Below are 19,009 nucleotides of genomic sequence, written 5' to 3'. Positions count from 1 at the left end.
GCTCAAGTGATCTGCCTGCCTCAGCCTCCCAAAGTGCTAGGATTACAGGCATGAGCCACTGCGCCCAGCTGCGACCTCCAGTTTGGGTGGGGATGGGGCAAGACACTTGCTATCATCTGAATGTTTGTCTCCCATACTCCCAAATCATATGTTGAGGTTCTCACTCCCAAGGTGATAGTATTAGGAGGTGAGGCCTTTGGGAGGTGATGAGGTCATGGGGGTGGAGTCCTCACGAATGGGATTCATGCATTTATTAAAAAGGCCTGAGAGAGACCCCTTCCCCTCCCACCATGTGAGGACACAGCAAAAAGACTGGGTCCATCTGTAAACCAGAGAGCAAACCCTCACCAGACACTGACTCTGCTGGCACTTTGACCTTGGGTTTTCAGCCTCTAGAACGATGAGAAATAAGTTTCTGTTGTTTGTCAGCCACCCAGTCCATGGTAGCTTGTTCTAGCAGCCCAAAAAACAAACAAACAAACAAAAAACTGTTTCTCTGTCTCCATTCCCTCTCCCCAATCCCTAGAGGTCAAGTTCCCAAAGGCTACGAGGCCAACACAGCTGTGGTCTAGGTGCTACCAACACAAGCGAACAGGCATATGCACACACATACACAAGACAGGTGGCATGAGCATGTCTTGCCCCATGAGGCAGAGCAGGGGGCCATAAGAACATGTCTAGGCTGGACACAGTGGCTCACGCCTGTAATCCCAACACTTTGGAAGGCCAAGGCGGGTGGATCACCTGAGGTCAGGAGTTTGAGACCAGCCTGACCAACATGGTGAAACCCCGTCTCTACTAATAATACAAAAATTAGCCAGGCATAGTGATGCATGCCTATAATCCCAGCTACTCGGGAGGCCAAGGCAGGAGAATCACTTGAACCCGGGAGGCAGAGTTTGCAGTGAGCCAAGATCGTGCCATTGCACTCCAGTCTGGGTGACAAGAGCAAAACTCCATCTGCAAAAAAAGAAAAAAGAAAAGAAGGAAGGAAGGAAGGGAGGGAGGGAGGGAGGGAGGGAGGAAGGAAGAGAGAAAGAACGTATCTGAGCCTCTAAGCAGCCAGGTTAAGAGCCCCGCGTGGGAGTAAGGACAGATGACATCAGAGCAGAGCATTTTCTAACACTTCACACCACACAAACCCTGCTACACACTAGGGCTCATTTGATCCCCACCAGGCAGGGCCCTACAAACAAGACAGGTGTTGTTTTCTCCCCCACTTTCAGATGAACAAATTGAGGCTCAGAGAGATTTAAATGACTTCCCAGGACTGTAGAAGTGCCAAAACTGAACGCATCACTTCCCAAGCATTGGGCGTGTAGCTTCTGCCAGGCTTTCTGCTGGGCACAGGGGATACCGAGGCAAATGGAACACAGTCCCTGCCCCTCAAGGTGGCCAACTGCATAATGGCAAAAGCACGGTTTCTCAAGTCAGACAGAACCTGTGTTTGAATCTCAACTTCCCCACTGACTAACCTTGTGAGCCTAAACTGGTTCCTAACCTCCACATCACACATTTTGAGTCTCAGATTCAAAACATAATCTAGATCAGACCAGCCTCGTGCTCAAACCCTCCAAAGGCATCAGCTCAGAGTAAAATCCACATGTGACCCAGTTGCTGCTCCGGTATCCAGCTCATTTCCTATTTCTGTTCACCTCTTTTCCCACCCTCAGATGCCCTGGCTCCTGGCTACGCCTAAAGCAAGACAAGCACCTGCAACCTTTGACCTTTGCCCTTCTCTTCCCTCTCCTGGATGCACTTTCTCCAGATGGACACGTGGCTTACTCCCTCCTGCCACTCAGGTCTCCAGCTTCTCAGAGAGGCCATCCCTGGCCAGATGCAGTGACTCATGCCTGTAGTCCTAGCACTTTGGGAAACTGAGGCGGGTGGATGGCTTGAGCCCAGGAGTTCGAGACCAGCCTGGGCAAAATGGTGAAACCCCGTCTCTACAAAAAATACAAAAATTAGCCAGGCATGGGCCAGGGATGGTGGCTCACACCTGTAATCTCAGCACTTTGGGGGGCCAAGGTGGGTGGATCACTTGAGGTCAGGAGTTTGAGACTAGCCTGGCCAACATGGCAAAACCCTGTCTCTACTAAAAAATACAAAAATTAGCTGGGCATGGTGGCCTGTGCCTGTAGTCCCAGCTACTCGGAAGGCTAAGGCACGAGAATCGCTTAAAGCCAGAAGGCAGAGGTTGCAGTGAGCTGAGATCGCGCCACTACACTGCAGCCTAGGTGACAGAGCGAGATTCCCTCTCCAAAAAAAAAAGAAAAAAAAAATTAGCCAGTTATGGTGGCACATGCCTATAGTCCCAGCTATTTAGGAGGCTGAGGTGTGAGAATTGCTTGAGCCCAGGAGGTTGAAGCTGCAGTGAGCTGTGATTGTGTCACTACACTCCAGCCTGGGCAACAGAGTGAGACCCTGTCTCAAGAAAGAAAAAAAAGCCAGTCCCTGACCATGGCATCCAAAACAGTGGCCCTGTCACTATCAACTGTACTCTTCTTCAAAGCACTGTCTCTATATTACACAACCTGATACTACCTGTATTCAACCATTTGTTAATGACCTGTCCCTCCCACTAGTACATAAGGGATACACCCATTTTGTTTACTCCTCTGTGCCTAGAACACTGCCTGGCACATAGTAGGAGCTCAACAAATTTTTGTTACACAAATAAATCAATGATCCTCACTTTCCTCTCCTTTAAAATGATACATACAGCCACATAGTTATAAGAATTAATTTATGTTGGCTGGGCACGGTGACTCACACCTGTAATCACAGCATTTTGGGAGTCTGAGGCAGGCAGATCACTTGAGGTTAGGAGTTCGAGACCAGCCTGGCCAACATGGCAAAACCCTGCTCTACTAAAAATACAAAAATTAGCCGACGTGGTGGTGGGCACCTGTAATCCCAGCTACTTGGGAGGCTGAGGCAGGAGAATCGCTTGAACCTAGGAGGTGGAGGTTGCAATGCGTCAAGATCACGCCACTGCACTCTAGCCTGGGTGACAGAGACAGACTCCGTCTCAAAACACACACACACACACACACACACACACACACACACACACACACAACAAAAACCTTATTAAAAAAAGAATTAAATGATGTCATAAGTGGAAGATGGTGCAGGGGAGCTTAGTTGACACGCAATAATGGTCGCTGTTTTATTGTCATTGTTTGTGCTGTTGTTGTTTTGGTGCTCGCCATCTCATGGGGGAGACAGGTGTGGAAATAAGTAATTTGTGATCATAAAGCTCTTATTCCTGAGCCCTCTGCTCCACTTTGGGGTGTGGGCAGCAGCCCCTCCATCTGCCTGAACAGCAGGGCCTGAAACTTTTATCTGGACTGCCAAGGTCACCCTCTGGGTCTGGCCCTGATGGTGGGAGACCTCTCTCTGGGGCCTTCCTGGGCTGGGGGCAGTGGGCAGAGCCCAGCCCAGGCCTCAGAAACCCGTGATTTCCCCAAGAGCAGGCCCCACATCAAAGCCAATCTCGGAGGGGTGAGGCCTCAGCATAAATGAAAGATTAAAGAAGGCTCAGTCTCCACAAGGCCACAGGGAGAGGCAGCCAGCAGGCGACCACAGTGGGGAGGCCCTGACACAGCCCTGGCAGTGGCCATCTTGGGGGGCAAGAGGAGAGAAGGGGGCCCAGTCCTCGGCAAGGGGAGCCAGGAGGACACGTTAGCATAGGGGGTGCCCCTTGTAATTAAATCTGGACGCATCTCTCCATTCCATGCCAGCTTCTTAACCCTCTCCCAGCCAGGCGGCAGCAGGGAGCTCAAGATAGGAAGCCCTGGGCCTCTCTTCAAGAGACTTGGTTTGGTCATTGGGTTTGGTCATTGGGGTTTGCTCTTTCCAGCAAGGGAGCCTGTAATGAGGACCTCCTGGCCCCAGTCTTCCTCCCCAGGGAAGGTCTGTAATTAGTGCAGGAGGCGAGGCTGGGGAAGCGCAGACAATGTCATTTGAACCAGGATGAGACAGGGCTCAATTGCTAGTCTGCACTTTTTTTTTTTTTTTTTCTGGTGCCATTTCATACACAAAACTCCAGCAAACGTAACCCTTTCCTGGTTGGGCCCGGATGCCAGGGTTTCAGCTTGGCACAGCATCCATTCCTGTGCCTAACGTGCGCCATTCTCACCTCCACATACATCCCAGTTCAGGTTAGCCACGGTTTCAGACTTCCTCAACACCAGCCAATCAGTCACCCAACAAGCCTTTGATGAATGCCACCAGATGCCAAGCACCCAGGGGAGGGGACCCAAGGGAAAATCTCCCTTCCTGTCAGCAAGGAGCTGATGATCCCTCTAAGCAGCAGGGGAATGCACACTCGAAACAGGTGGCAGGCAATGGAAGGGAAAGTGGCATCTGCTGAGGACCAGTGCAGGGCAGGGAAGGAAGCTGGGTGGAGGCAGAGTACACATGATGGGTGCAGGAAGGATTGGCATGTGGTAAGCACCCTGTAAATATGTTCCAAGGGAGGTATCTTCCTGGAAGCAGAGCTTTTCTGCAATCAGGGCCTGAGGGCTGAACCCACAGAGACAAGGAAGGCGGGCAAAGCCAGCCCCAGGTAGAGATGGATGTCAGAGCTATTGCGACAGGCAGAGGCTACTGCCTCCTCCCCCATGCTCCTGGAGCACCCATTCTGAATCCCTGAACTACAGTTTATCTCACACTGTACTACAACCTGTCTGACTGCAGATCTGGCTCCTCCACTAGATTGCAAGCAGCTGGAGGGCTGTGTCTATTCACCTCTGGTCTCATGGGCCTCAGCACTGAGCCTGGCACACAAGAAGTATTCAATAAATGCTCTTTGGTTGTTTTTTTTTTTAATACTTGTTATTTTTGGGTAGGGGGACAGAGTCTCACTCTGTCGCCCAAGCTGGAGTGCAGTGACGCGATCTTGGCTCACTGCAACCTCCGCCTCCCAGATTGAAGTGATTCTCCTATCTCAGCCTCCGGTGTAGCTGGGATTACAGGTGCATGCCACCACACATGGCTAATTTTTGTATTTTTAGTAGAGATGAGGTTTTACCATACTGGTCAGGCTTGTCTGGAACTCCTAATCTCAGGTGATCCACCTGCCTTGACCTCCCAAAGTGCTGGGGATTACAGGCGTGAACCGCTGCGCCCAGCCAATAAGTGCTCTTTAAATAGATGGTTGGGCTTGCATGAGATGATGAGAGAAGTAAGGAAGAATCCACCTCTACAGACTTTCCCAGGGAGGATGCAAATTCTGGCCCCACTTCCCTTGCAAATCACATCACAGTATCTCTAACATATAAAGTTTAGCTTCTAGAAATCAATAAAACCAACCACCAATTTTTAAAGGTTGAAGAATGTGAATAGAGTCTACAGAAAAGGAAACATAAATTGTCCTAACACATCTAAAATGATGCTCAATCCTACTCAAAATAAATGCAAATTTAAAATATACTGGAGGCTATGGCTGGGCGCCGTGGCTCACGCCTGTAATCTTAGCACTTTTGGGAGGCCGAGGCAGGTGGCTTACCTGAGATTAAGAGTTCCAGACCAGCCTGACCAATATGGTAAAAACCCCATCTCTGCTAAACATGGTAAGGTGTAAATGAATGTAATCCCAACGCTTTCGGAGGCTGAGGCAGGAGGATCACTTAAGGCCAGAAGTTGAGACCAGCCTGGACAACATAGTGAGACCTCATCTCTACAGATAATAATAATAAATTATCTAGGCATGGTGGTGCATGCCTGTAGTCCCAGCTACTCATATAGCTGAGGTGGGAGGATTGCTTGAGCCCAGGAGGTCGAGGCTACAGTGAGCCATAACTGTGCTGCTGCACTCCATCCTGGGCGACAGAGCAAGATCTTATCTCCAAAAAAATAAACAAATAAAATACACTGGAAACCATTTCTTATTTATCAGTTTAGAAAATTCCAGGCCGGGCACGGTGGCTCACCCCTGTAATCCCTGCACTTTGGGAGGCTGAGGCGGGCTTATCACGAGGTCAGGAGATCGAAACCATCCTGGCTAACACGGTGAAACCCCGTCTCTACTAAAAATACAGTTACTTAGCCAGGCTAAGTAATTGTGGTCCCAGCTACTCCGGAGGCTGAGGCAGGAGAATGAGGTGAACCTGGGGGGCAGAGCTTACAGTGAGCCGAGACCTCGCCACTGCACTCCAGCCTGGGCTACAAAGCGAGACTCCGTCTCAAGAAAAAAGAAAAAGAAAAGAAAAGAAAAGAAAATTTCAGAAGTTTGATAATATCCTCTCTTTGAGAGACTGTAGAACAACCAGCAATGTCATCTATTGCTGATGAGAGTGTAAAGTGGTACAAGATATTTGAGAATACCTACCAACGTTACAAATGCATGTTCTCTTTGACCCGGGAATCCTACTTCTGAGAATTTATCCTGTATGCAGTGCTTGAACAAGCCTATCTTTGCAGCACTGTTTGTTATAGTAAAAAAACTAGAAACAATCCAATTGTCCATTAATTGGGGACAGGTAAATAAATGATGGTACATTCATACAATCATACAAAGGATGAGGAAGTTCTCTGTGTGCTAATACAGGAAGATCTTGAAAATAGATTAAGTGGGGGAAAAGGATGCAGAACAGTGTGTATAATACTTTTCGATTTAAGAAGAGAGAGAGAGTCCTGGTATTGTGGCGCATGCCTGATAGTCCCAGCACTTTGGGAGGCAAGGCAGGATAATCAGCTGGGGCCAGGGGTTCAAGACCAGTCTGGGCAACCTAGTGAGACCCTGTCTCTACAAAAAATTAAAAAGTTATCTGGGCACACCTGTAGTGCTCAACTACTCAGAAGGCTGAAGCAGAAGGATTGATTGAGTCCCTGAGGCTGCTGTGAGCTGTGGTTGCACCCTGCACTCTAGCCTGGGTGACAGAGAAAGACCTTGTCTCTAAAAAAAAAAAAGGCCAGGCGCATTGGCTTACGCCTGTAATGCCCACACTTTGGGAGGCCGAGGCAGGCGGATCACAAGGTTAGGAGATCAAGACCATCCTGGCTAACATGGTGAAACTCTGTCTCTACTAAAAATACCAAAAAAAAATTTAGCCAGACGTGGCGGCATGCACCTGTTGCCCCAGCTGCTGGGGAGGCTGAGGCAGGAGAATGGCATGAACCCAGGAGGCAGAGCTTGCAGTGAGCTGAGATCAACGCCACTGCACTCCAGCCTGGGTGACAGAGCAAGACTCCATCTCAAAAAAAAAAAAAAAAAGAGAGAGAGAAATATCTACCCCCCCTCCCCCACACACACACGCCATAGAAGGATGCCCAAGGAAGTAATAAAATTGATTATATGTTAGTTAAAGGGTGGGAACTTAGTGGTTAGGGTATAGGATGCAGAGATGGGAGGATTGCTTTTCGTTGTATTCTTTTTTTTATTTTTTTAAGCCGTCTGAATGCATTATCTATTCAAGAAATTGAAAAAGACACACACACACACAAACTTCTACTAGGACTGGGGATTCTTGGATTCTTCCCACGTTCCTGGGTAAATGTGCTTCTACCTCAGCCGGCTGTCCCTCTGTCGCTTTCCCTCCCTCGTTCCCACCAGGTTTTCCTGAGTCCCTGGATTCCAGTAAACGGTCCTGCCATCTCAACTCGTGCCTCCAGATCATGAACTATGAAGTCAGACCAAGTAATTGTGTGACCTTGGGCAAGTTACTTTATCTCTCTGGGCCTCAATAAAACAGAGTAATCGTAGTACCTGCCTCCAAGGGTTATGGTAAGGTGTAAATGAGGAAACTCATCTTGGCACCAACAAAATTAAAAAAAAAAAAAAAAAAGAAAACTCATAGGATATGTTTAGCGTAGATCCTGGGACTTGATCAATGCTATATTGTACAAATATATAAGATTTATTGTTCATATTTTTTTGCCAATATTTTTATTGGATTGTTGGTTTTTGTGTTATTGATTTATAGGAGGTCTATTGATTCAAAAGATTGAGATATGCATTGCAAACTGCCAGAGCATTGAAAAGCAACAAGACCCAATAAATGGCAATTTGTGAAAATCACTGTATATTTCTATGATTATTTCTCCTCCAAGGCATGCATGCTGGTGTTTGAAGGGGTCCCACATTTAAGACCCTGGGACTCATCTGGACAGCCTGCAAGGAGCAAAGTCTTTTGTCACTGGCTCTGTGTCTCTCAACCAGTCTCCCCTGGGTCGTCAGAGATTGTCATTCTCTGAGGCACTTCCAGCTGCAGCCCTCAGAACAACGACCTTCGCTTCTGCTCTAGATGAGATTCATTCTCTGTGTCTTCCCTGGAGGTCCCCAGGTTTGTGGGGTACGTGTGTAATACCAGCTCTTACAAGAAAGTGCTATAATCCCAGCACTTTGGGAGGCCAAGGCAGGCAGATCACTTGAGGCCAGGAGTTCAAGACCAGCCTGGCCAACATAGTGAAATGCTGTCTCTACTAAAAACATGAAAATTAGCTGAGCATGGTGGTGCACACCTGTAATCCCACCTACTCGGGAGGCTGAGGCAGGAGAATCACTTGAACCCAGGAGGTGGAGGTTGCAGTGAGCTGAGATCTCACCACTGCACTCCAGCATGGACAACAGAGCGAGATTCCATCTCAAAAAAATTCTCAAATGAGTACATGTAAAGCCTCCTCACGAAACCCTAAGTCTTCATTCCAGAAGAGAGAGAATCCTGATGGGCTGGTCTGAAGGGACACATCGAGGGACTGGGTTGCAGAATACACCCCCCGGGGCCCCTCACCCTGATCCGTGGACACTTGGAGCTTGCATCCCAAAAAGTCAAGGAAAAAAATTGGCTCCTCTGGGCCTACATCCATTCATTTTTCTCCAGAGTTGGTCCACCCTTCAGCTCTGGAGGCTCCTGAAATGTTCCTCAGAGCACCTGGAATAGATATTTGCTTTACCAGTGACTGCCAAGGCCGAGCCTGCTGGGTTTCTGTTTGTTCTGCTCAGCCACAGAGGCTGGGGCTGGTCCCTGAGGATGACCCACAGGGCCCCCCTCTGTGCATGACAAAGGATGGAAGCCCCCACCTGGACCTGCTCCTCAAAAAGAGGAGCCTGGTTGAGGGCCAGTGGGAGGTAAAGTCTGAGTCTGCAAAGGCCTCAGCCTCCTCCCAACACTCAGGAAACCCCCGCTCCCTCCGGTTACTAGGCAATTGATCCAGTCCCAGAGTCTGACACAGCAGAAAGATGAAGTCGGAGGCCAGATCAAATTTCCAATACTCCCACTTAATGACTGTGTAACCTTAGACAAATAACATAACCTCTCTGAGCCTCACTCGCTTCACCTATAAAGGCAAAAATATGTGTGTGTTTCTGTCTCCCTTCTAAAGGCATTTGAGAAATTCTACAGACAGTGGAATTCAATGGTTGTTAATAGAGGAAAAAGGATATGGAGGAAGGGGGAACAAACATAAGGTGAAGGCAGGCTGCAGTTAGTGTGTGAAACGAACCTCCACAAGACCCTGTTGCAAGAGGTGGACCTCAGCAAATTCATCTCTGAGCTTCCTCATGGCCAAGTAAAGAAGGCAATGCAATGAACTACAAAACCTAGAGTGTCCATTAAGTTAAAGATAGGCCTGCCTCTCAGAGGCAGCCAGCTTTGATGGACCCTGAAGTAAAAGAAAAGACGCTTCCCCAGACCTTCCTAAGGGGGCAAGATGGCCAGTGGAGGTGGAGGATAGGTGTGTAGTGGGCCCCTCCCCATGTGGGGATGATACTATCTCCCAGGGTCTTTGTGAGTCTGAAATAAAATGAAATGTTTGATAGTGCCACCTAGAGTGGCTGACATACAGTAGGTGCTTAATATGCACCCTTTTTTTTTTTTTTTTTTTTTTTTTTTTGAGACAGAGTCTCGCTCTGTCGCCCAGGCTGGAGCGCAGTGGCCGGATCTCAGCTCACTGCAAGCTCCGCCTCTCGGGTTCACGCCATTCTCCCGCCTCAGCCTCCCGAGTAGCTGGGACTACAGGTGCCCGCCACCTCGCCCGGCTAGTTTTTTGTATTTTTTAGTAGAGACGGGGTTTCACCGTGTTCGTCAGGATGGTCTCAATCTCCTGACCTCGTGATCCACCCGTCTCGGCCTCCCAAAGTGCTGGGATTACAGGCTTGAGCCACCGCGCCCGGCCTATGCACCTATTTCTATCCTTCCTCCTACTCTGTCTGCTCCCAGGAAGGGGATATCCGTGGATCTCACAGGCATGTGAGGATTCAGCTCTTCAATCATTCAGCAAACATTTATCAGACACCTGGGTTAGGCAAACGTGGGAATCGCCCTCCACCTAGCTGGTGTCTTCCCTGCTGTCCCCAGATCCCTGGCCTCAGAAGCTCTCCCCCTCCCACTGCCACCCACCCTTCTGGGTCTCAGCCTCTGCCTCCTCCCCAGCATGGCCTTAAGCCCCAGGGAGCCCTGTTCCTCTGGCTTCTCCCTCATTCCCCGAATAGCTCCAGGCTGCTCCCTTCGACCACCACATTCATGGAGCTGGGCCACGTGCAGGAGCACAATTAATATTCCACTCAGTCTCCCCCAGCCCTGCTGCCTACTGGGAGAAGATGGAAACCAGATTTGCAGCCGCACGCGCTGGCATGGATGCACACAGAGAGGCGGCCTGCCCCTAGGTGTGAGCTGGCGCAGATACACGTGCAAATGTGGAAGCCCCACACTTAGATTCACACCTCCAGACACCCTCGGGGAGGGAGGGTCTGTATACACACCTAGCTCCCAGCCAATCGCTGCCAGGGGACACTCAGACTCCTCACACACAAAGGCCATATTTGCTTTCTGGGCAGAGGGAGACAGAATCATAGCATTTCAGAGCTGGGAGGATGGAATTTCAGAGACCAAGCTAAGACCCTCACTTTCCAGGGAAGAATCTGAGGCCCTGGCTTAACCTTGACTGTTATCAGTCCCCAGTGAACCACATGGTGACTGGATGCATTTTAGCAAAGGCTTTGATTTAAATGCCTGATGCTGCCTCCCACCTTCCGGGAGACAAGCTACTTCAGTCTCACCAGCCTTGGAGGTTGGGGAATCTGAGGCTCACAGCAGGTTGGGGGGATAAGGGCTTTGCAAGAGCAGGAGGTCGTAGGCAGAGTCAGGCCTCCAACTTTCCGTGCCCCTGCCCTTCCTGTTAGCCCCATAGTTCCAGCTCTGCCAGCCCTAGGTGGGGCAGGATTTGTAGGGGAGTGTCCCCAACAATATGAGGACTCAAGGCAGGAGGAAACAAGTGGCTTTGTTGGTTTCTCTCCCATTACTGGAGACTTTAAGAGCAAGGGAGATGGAGGGCGGTGGGATGTCTGAGTGTGTGTCCTCTGGGGAGGGAGCCAGGTGGCTGCGTTCTAGAGATGTCTAGAAGCGGAGTTGGAGCAGGTGATTCAGGCTGGAGAGGAGAAGGGTGACTTGAGAACAGGAGGAGAGCAAAGCAGGAAGCGGGTGGAGCTGTTTCCCAGATGGCAGGCAGACAGAGGGCCAAGGGGCGGGCCCGCTTCCAGTCCAAAGATGGGACGGCAGAGCAGAAATTCAGGGAAAAGAAGCAAAAATAATTACCAGGAAAAGGAGCTGGAAGGGAGGCAAGTGTTTTCTTAGTCCTTAAGGAACTTCAGTCTTCAGAGAATTTAAAGAGGGAAAAAAATCTATCTTAAGGCCTTTCTCCAAGGCAGGGTGGTTAGTGATTCACCCGCTGCTATGGAAGGCCCTGGAGGGAGGCCCTCCCCTCAGCTCCTGCCTCTCCCCAGTGAGCAAATTCAGTTCATCTGGGGTGAGTGGAAAGGGCTCCGAGTGCGGAGCAGGGAGGCCCTGGTTTCAGTCCTATCTCTGCCTCAGGAGGCTGGGTGACCCAAGGCAAGCCTCTGATGGCCCTAGGCCTTGGTTCTCCATAAAACAAAGAAGTGGCAAGTCATACAAACTCTCTGAGCCTTGGTTTTCTCATCTGCAGATTGGGGATGATAATAATATTATGCCGATTCTAAGGTGTCACCGATTACGTGATACACCATTATTTTATGTACTTCAGGAAGGAAAAAACACCATCCATTAAACTATAACATACCATCGATTATAGGACACATTCTGACTTCAGAGATGTTAAAACAGGCGAAGAAATGTGCATCTCAGAATCAGTGAAAGACGGTACTTATCTCACAAGCTTGTTCCAAGAATTAAACAAGATAATATAAAGTATTTAGTGCCTGGCACAGAGCAAGTACTAATAAACGTCCGGTATTTTTATGGTTCAGGGTTGGGTGGGAAGGGATCACAGGCCAAAGGAGTGGAAAGGAGAGACCTAAACTGAGTGAAAGTTGGGGTTCTGAAACCCACCCTGTTTCTGGCAAGTTGCCACCTCAGGCTCCATGTCCAGCTCCAGTGGGGCATACAGGGAAAGCAGCCATGCAGCCCATTTTAGGGAGCTGCAAGAGAACAAAGGGCCCCGTCTGCACCCCGGAAGTCAGTTTAATCTCCAGGATGAATATGTTTTCATTTCTCAGAAGTTCCTGTTAGAGTGTGCCAAAGCATTTTCCCCTTTACAACCCAGGCAAACAAGACAGGTTTACTTTGGGTGACCTTATTACCACCACCCAGGGCCTGCCTACCGAGTGTAAACACCAGCTTTGCACCCTCCTGGAGGCTCTGGGCAGAAGCCTGGAAAATCAAAGTGCCAGGCCTCCTGAGCAGGGAGGTCCTTCACACTCCCCCGACCCCTACGCCTGCTCCCTAGGCCCTGTCCTGGAAAGGGAACTTTGGAAGATCCTTGGAGAGGATGAAACCCTAGAGGGCATCAACACCTCGCCCATTTTATAGCTATGGAAACTGAGACCCAGCGAAGGGCAGTGGCTCTACACACACACACACACACACACACACACACACACACACACAGACACACCATTCTACTCACAGCTCAGCCTGGCAGGAGCCTCTCTCTCTGCCTGATCTTCAGTGTCTGGAACAGGCAAGAAGCTTACCTCTGTCCTCTTTCTCCTGTGCGTCATTGACTGCGTTGGGATGTCTTTACACATGAAGCTTTTGCTTCGCAGTTGGAACAGCTCCTGGAGAGCAGCAACCAGGTGTTCCTGAGCCCATCAGAGAAGGGGCTGCCATCAGTGCCTCTCGTGACCCGCAGTATTTGGGCCTGTGGAGGTGGTGTTTGCAGAGCCAACATTGGCCTCCATCCCCTAACTCCTTCAGATGTAGAGGAGGGGCCTGGGTAGGGGGTTGGGTTGTGGGACCAGGCCCAAGAACTGGGAGAGAGGGAGCAAACCCTCCTTGCTAGGTCAGAAGGCAGACTTAAGACCCAGGGAGACATCTCATTTTGTCTCCTGGAAAATCTTTAATAGACAAGGGAGAAGGGATGCGCGGCCAACCACACGCTACAGAAGACTTCAGGTGGGCACAGTTCTTTCCAGTCCTTGCACAGAATAGAGCCTGGGCTTCAGTGTGGCCACAAGTACCGGGTTTGTGTAGGGCATTGGGTTTTCACCCTCATCATCTCACTCCTGTGCCACTGCCTGTTCTTCCCAGTCCGTTCTTCCTCCTCTTTCTCTTCTACTTGCTGTTCCCTCTGTCTAGCATGCTTTTCCCTGCATTTTGCCCCATAAATGACCCCAGTTCTTGATTCAGTTCTCAGTTCACATGTGGCCTGTTCAGAGAGGCCTTCCTTACCCACAGGGTCACATCACACTATTTTATTTTTTCATAGTCCTTACCACGCTCTGAAATTATCTTCTTAACATTCTTTTTACCCATATTTTCCTCCACCCACCCACCCACCTCTGTGCAACTACATTTACTCTGGGATCTAGGTTCTTAATCACCGCTGTGTCTCCAGTGCCTGGTCTGGGAAACAGTCACAGTAGGTACTCATTAATGCTTATAGAATGTGTGAATAAATCTGCAATCATCCTCATCTCTGCTGGACTTTGCCATCCTCTTCTCTCTGGAAAGAAAATGATCACACTCCTCTGTGTGCCCGGCTCTACACTGCCTGGTCTCCCTCCTCCCCCTGCCACCCGTTTCCCCAGGATTTCTCTTGGGAGATTCCGCCTCTCAGACTCCGCAGAAGCTGCCGGAACCAGAATGTCTCCCCAGGATTATTTTCAATGGTTTCCTGGGGTGTTCACCTGGGTAAGAATAAGGAAAGAGAGGACACTCTAATCCTACTTATCTAAAACTATATAATCTTCCCCAATCACTTAAATGGTACCTGTGTCTCTAATTACAGAGCAGGCTGGGAGGAACACAGGCACAATTTCCAGCCAACCTCAGGCAGGGGGCCACTTTTGCTCCTCCTGGGGGCCTGCAGGGACTCCAGCTCAGTAGCCAGGACTCCAGACACCTGCTGCTGGAGCTCACTCACGACAGCCTGGCCTGTTCACCCAGCCAGAGATCCCTCCCCTCCCCCTGAGAAGTATCAGCCACATCCCAGTGTTTGAATGGTCCCCATTTGGCCAGATATGACACATTTGGGGAAGACACCATGGTCCCAGCACCTTAATTCTACCCGCCACTGTTGTGAAAGTGAATTGATTTCTTTTTGGCCCAGCCTTACTTCTCGGAGGTGCATGGCTGGTGAACTGGTCCCCAGAGTATGGGTTATAATCCGACTTCTCAAGAACAAATTCTCCAGGAGGCCTTGGAGCTAATAGTCATGTGACAGCCTGGAAGGTCAGAACTTCACTCTCCAGAACTATGTCAACTAGATCATAAGGTGGGGAAAAGCCACGTGCCTGCCTGCCTGCCAGGCAAGCAAACAACTGCTGTCTCAGCCTTGGTATGAGCCCTTCTCCCACCTGGCGCTGAGAGCAATTTTGGTGACATCCATGGCTTAGCTGCAATGACATCTCTACTTCTTAAAGGCCTTTTGGTTCCTGAGCTAATTAAATGTCCCAGACAGGGAGGACACACTTAATCTTATTAATGACTTCTGGTCAGGAAACAGTGTGCCCAGCCCTCTGAGGGAGTGCCTTTCTGAACCACCTCCATTTGTTCAGGTGCTTGGCGATTGTTATCAGCCCTTTTGAGAGATTAAGTTTGTACCCAGGAGCAAGTCACTTAGGTAATGGATCCCGGGGCCCCGGGAGTGTCTGGTGACTGTGGAGTGTGCAGCCAGCCAGCACCTTGGCTCATTCAGATTCCAGAACCGCTGTTTTCCAACTTCTTCCTCTTCAGAACCATTGAGGGATGGGGAGGGACTTGACTATCAAGGAGAAGAGGGGTACTCTCCTATCTCTGGCTGTTCACCCAGCCCTTTCACACACAGGGAAGCTGGGGACAGTCCTTGCCCTGAGCAGTCTCACAGCTCAGTGGGGTCACAGACACAAACAAGGTGAGCAAACAAAGACAATACCACATTAGACTGGAAACAGCAGAGGTGAGCACATGATACCCTGTGGGTGTATACCATTGGTAACTGCCCCAGCCTGGGGATTCAGAGAAGGCTTCCTGGAGGAAGACACATGTGAGATGAGAAATGAGAGTTACAAGCTGAAAATCAGCCAGGTGTGCTGGCTCACACCTGTGATCCCAGCACTTTGGGCGGCCAAGTTGGGCGGATCACCTGAGGTCAGGAGTTCGAGACCCGCCTGGCCAACATGGTGAAACCCTGTCCCTACTAAAAATACAAAAATTAGCTGGATGTGGTGGGGCGCGCCTGTAATTCCAGGTACCCGGGAGGCTGAGGCAGAAGAATCGCTTGAACATGGGAGGCAGAGGTTGCAGTGAGCCGAGATCACATCATTGCCCTCCAGCCTGGGCAAAAAGTGCGAAACTCCATATCAAAAAATAATAATAATAATAAATAAATAAATAAAATTTTTAAAAAGCTGAAAATCTCCCCTGTTGAGGGGAGATCTGTTGAGGCGACTGTGAAATGGAATTCCCTGACTGGGTTTGGTGCAGGTTTTAGCATAAGGCTGGAAGGATGGAAATAGCTTCCTCATCAATTTATGGGACAGTGGTTGGTGAAACCTTAACAAAATGCCAATGTTCCAGGAACACTGTTATCGGTTCCAGGACTATTGTTGCTTTAAGCCCCCACCTTGAGCATTCAGAGAAGACAGATGACTAAGGAAGACGAAGTTGCAGATGTCTCTTTAAAAAATGAGAGCGGATTCCTTGAGCCACGCCCTCTTCTCATTAATATTAAATTATTGTGAATATTGATGTGGGGGCGTGGCGCCTTGGCCAGCTGGGCTAGCCAGCTAGGGGTTCCCGGTTTCACAGAGAGGAAAGTGACAGAAGCGTTGCGGAGGGAGAAGCAGAGACAGCGGAGAGGCCGGCAACCACCCAGTCTCGGGGAGCGCTTAGCTCCCCGTCCCGGCTCCCACCCTGTCCGGGGGGCTCCTCAAGCCCTCAGCCCCACCCCCGGGCTCCCCATGGAAGCCAGCTGTGCCCCAGGAGGAGCAGGAGGAGGTGGAGTCGGCTGAATGCCCACAGTGCGCCCGGGGCCCCTGAGCCCATCCCGCTCCTAGCCGCTGCCCTAAGGCCCCCGCGCCCCCCGCGCCCCCCACCCGGGGCCGCGCCGCCTCCGTCTGCCCCTCCCCCGGGGCTTCGCCCCGGACCTGCCCCCCGCCCGCTTGCCAGCGCTCAGGCAGGAGCTCTGGACTGGGCGCGCCGCCGCCCTGGAGTGAGGGAAGCCCAGTCGAAGGGGGTCCCGGGAGCCGGCCGCGATGGACGCCGTCTTGGAACCATTCCCGGCCGACAGGCTGTTCCCCGGATCCAGCTTCCTGGACTTGGGGGATCTGAACGAGTCGGACTTCCTCAACAATGCGGTAAGATGAAGGGTCTCCGTTCCCGTTCCACCTCTCAGCACCCTTCTTCGCGGCGCGCCTGGGCCCCTAGAAGGACCCGACTACACATCACTGGGCAGGAGCGGGGAAAGGATTCAGCGCAGGGTCTCCCGGAGCGACATGTGTTTGGAGCTCCGAGATTTGACGAGTAGGTCCCTCGACACTTCCCTTGGACCCCCGCCTGACCTAAGCCTCGGAGCTGGTGCCAGTGCGCGCCCCTCCTGGGGGCGCAATCCTTGAACACATTGGCCTCCACCTTCTAGGGTAAGGGGCCATCGAGGTATCGGCGCCGTCCGATCCTCGGATCTGAGCTCAAGAGACGCCAATCCCGCCCTCCACCCACGTCTTCTAGCCGTCCCCAACCCACCCCAGGTTCCAGGACGAGACTAGGCGCAAAGTGGCAGCGCCCTTTCCTGCGCCTCCCTTGGGGCTTCGGTGGCTCTTAGGCTGGATCTCCGCTGGGAGGCGCACCTGGGAGCGTTCAGAGGGTCTGAGACCCGACTCCCCTCGGGGATCAGAGCCAGACCTGGGTTCTCAGCCAGGCCCGGAAACTTCAGGGTGCTACCCTGGCAGCCCCAGGGAATCAGGCCCAGAGACCCCCCCTCTGGGAGGGACCTGAGGCTGGGGGCTGGGAGGAGGCGGTCAGGGCAACACAGGGTGATGGCTCAGGAGGATGGGAGCCCTTCTCTCCATCTGCCTCTAGATCTCTGCTCTGTCCCTCTGTTCTCACAGTCTGGCTGACTTTCTCTCTCCCTCTCCCTATGTCTTCTTGACTAGGTCCCACTGTGAGCTTGTCTTTCTCCTCTTTCTCACTCTTCCCCTCCCTCCCTAAGGAAACGTGGCTTCTCTCTCTTCTTCCCTCCCTCCCTCTCTCAGGCTCAGCCCTAAGGCCTTGATGGGGGAGGGGCATGGGCTTAGAATGGGAGAAAATATTTAGGTTCAGAAGGGCCTGCCTAGATGAAATGTGGATTGTTTGGGGAATCTAGTGGGAGCCCCCTCTTCAGTGAACCACCAGTTGCATGTGCATGCCTGTACACACCACACACACACACACACACACACACACCCTGTGATCAAGCACTTGAGACTCTTTACCTGCTGATCTCTACCTCCCAGGACCAAGATAAACTTGGCCAGGCAAGAGCCAAGTCCGTAGAGGACTTGAGCATCTTGGACTTCCACCTAAACTGTCCCAGGCCACTAGATTGACAGTGAGGAGCCAGGCCAAGGGACAGGAGCCAGAGTCAAAGAGGCATGGAGACTGAGGTCTCCCTGTTCTCCATTAAGCAGCACATCCTGGTCACCCTGCGCTCTGAGGAAGGCCCCTTGTCCCAGGCAGAGAGAGCATAATTCATCAGATGGAACAAGGGTACAAGGGGAGAGGGCTTGCATTGACAGCAAAGAGACTTGGTTTCTAGTCCTGGCTCTGCTTCCCCTGTGAGCTTGGCCCATACCACTGGATCTCCTCCTTGGGCCTCAGTTTCTTTGTCTGTAAAATGGGGGAGATGTTGGATCAGGTCTTCCTACAGATGGTTCTGGCACAGATCCCAGGAATAAAGCAGCAGGGATCAGGGGATCCACACCTTCTCTTGAGGTTGGTAAAAGACACTAGTCAGAAGGAAAGAGGTTTATCAGAGCTCAGACCCTTGAAGTCAAGGGGGGCAGTAGAGCCCCACGGTAAGCTTCCCTAGGCCCTTGGAAGCTCTGAGTTGGGCTTTCTTCTGAATGAACTCAGCCGCCCGCAGCCTCTTCCTGCTGCTCCATTCAGCCCTGCGTCCCCAGCTGCTCATCTGGGCCTTGGTCCAGCACAGGAAAGGAGGCACGACCAGACAGTGGGATACAGCACTGGGACACTGGGGAGGAAAAGCCCTGTTGGGGAGGCTCCTGATCTTGCACCTGGGCAGGGCCAGGAGAGGCAGCAGGAGAAGATGAGGTGCCTAAAGAAACAGAGAAAGGACTCTTGGGCTGGGAATCAAGAGATTTAATTCTGTCTGTGTTTCTGCCACCAGCCAGCAGGAGAATTCAGAAAAGTGACTTTATTTATTTATTTATTTATTTATTTATTTATTTATTTATTTATTTTATTTATTTTTGAGATGGAGTCTTGCTCTGTCGCCCAGGCTGGAGTGCAGTGGCGAGATCTTGGCTCACTGCAAACTCCGCCTCCCGGGTTCACGCCATTCTCCTGCCTCAGCCTCTCAAGTAGCTGGGACTACAGGTGCCCGCCACCTC

The sequence above is a fragment of the Rhinopithecus bieti genome, unplaced genomic scaffold (genome assembly GCF_001698545.2).
Source record: "Rhinopithecus bieti isolate Rb0 unplaced genomic scaffold, ASM169854v2 scaffold_46101, whole genome shotgun sequence".
Classification (NCBI taxonomy): Eukaryota; Metazoa; Chordata; class Mammalia; order Primates; family Cercopithecidae; genus Rhinopithecus; species Rhinopithecus bieti.
This window is presented reverse-complemented; position numbering follows the sequence as displayed.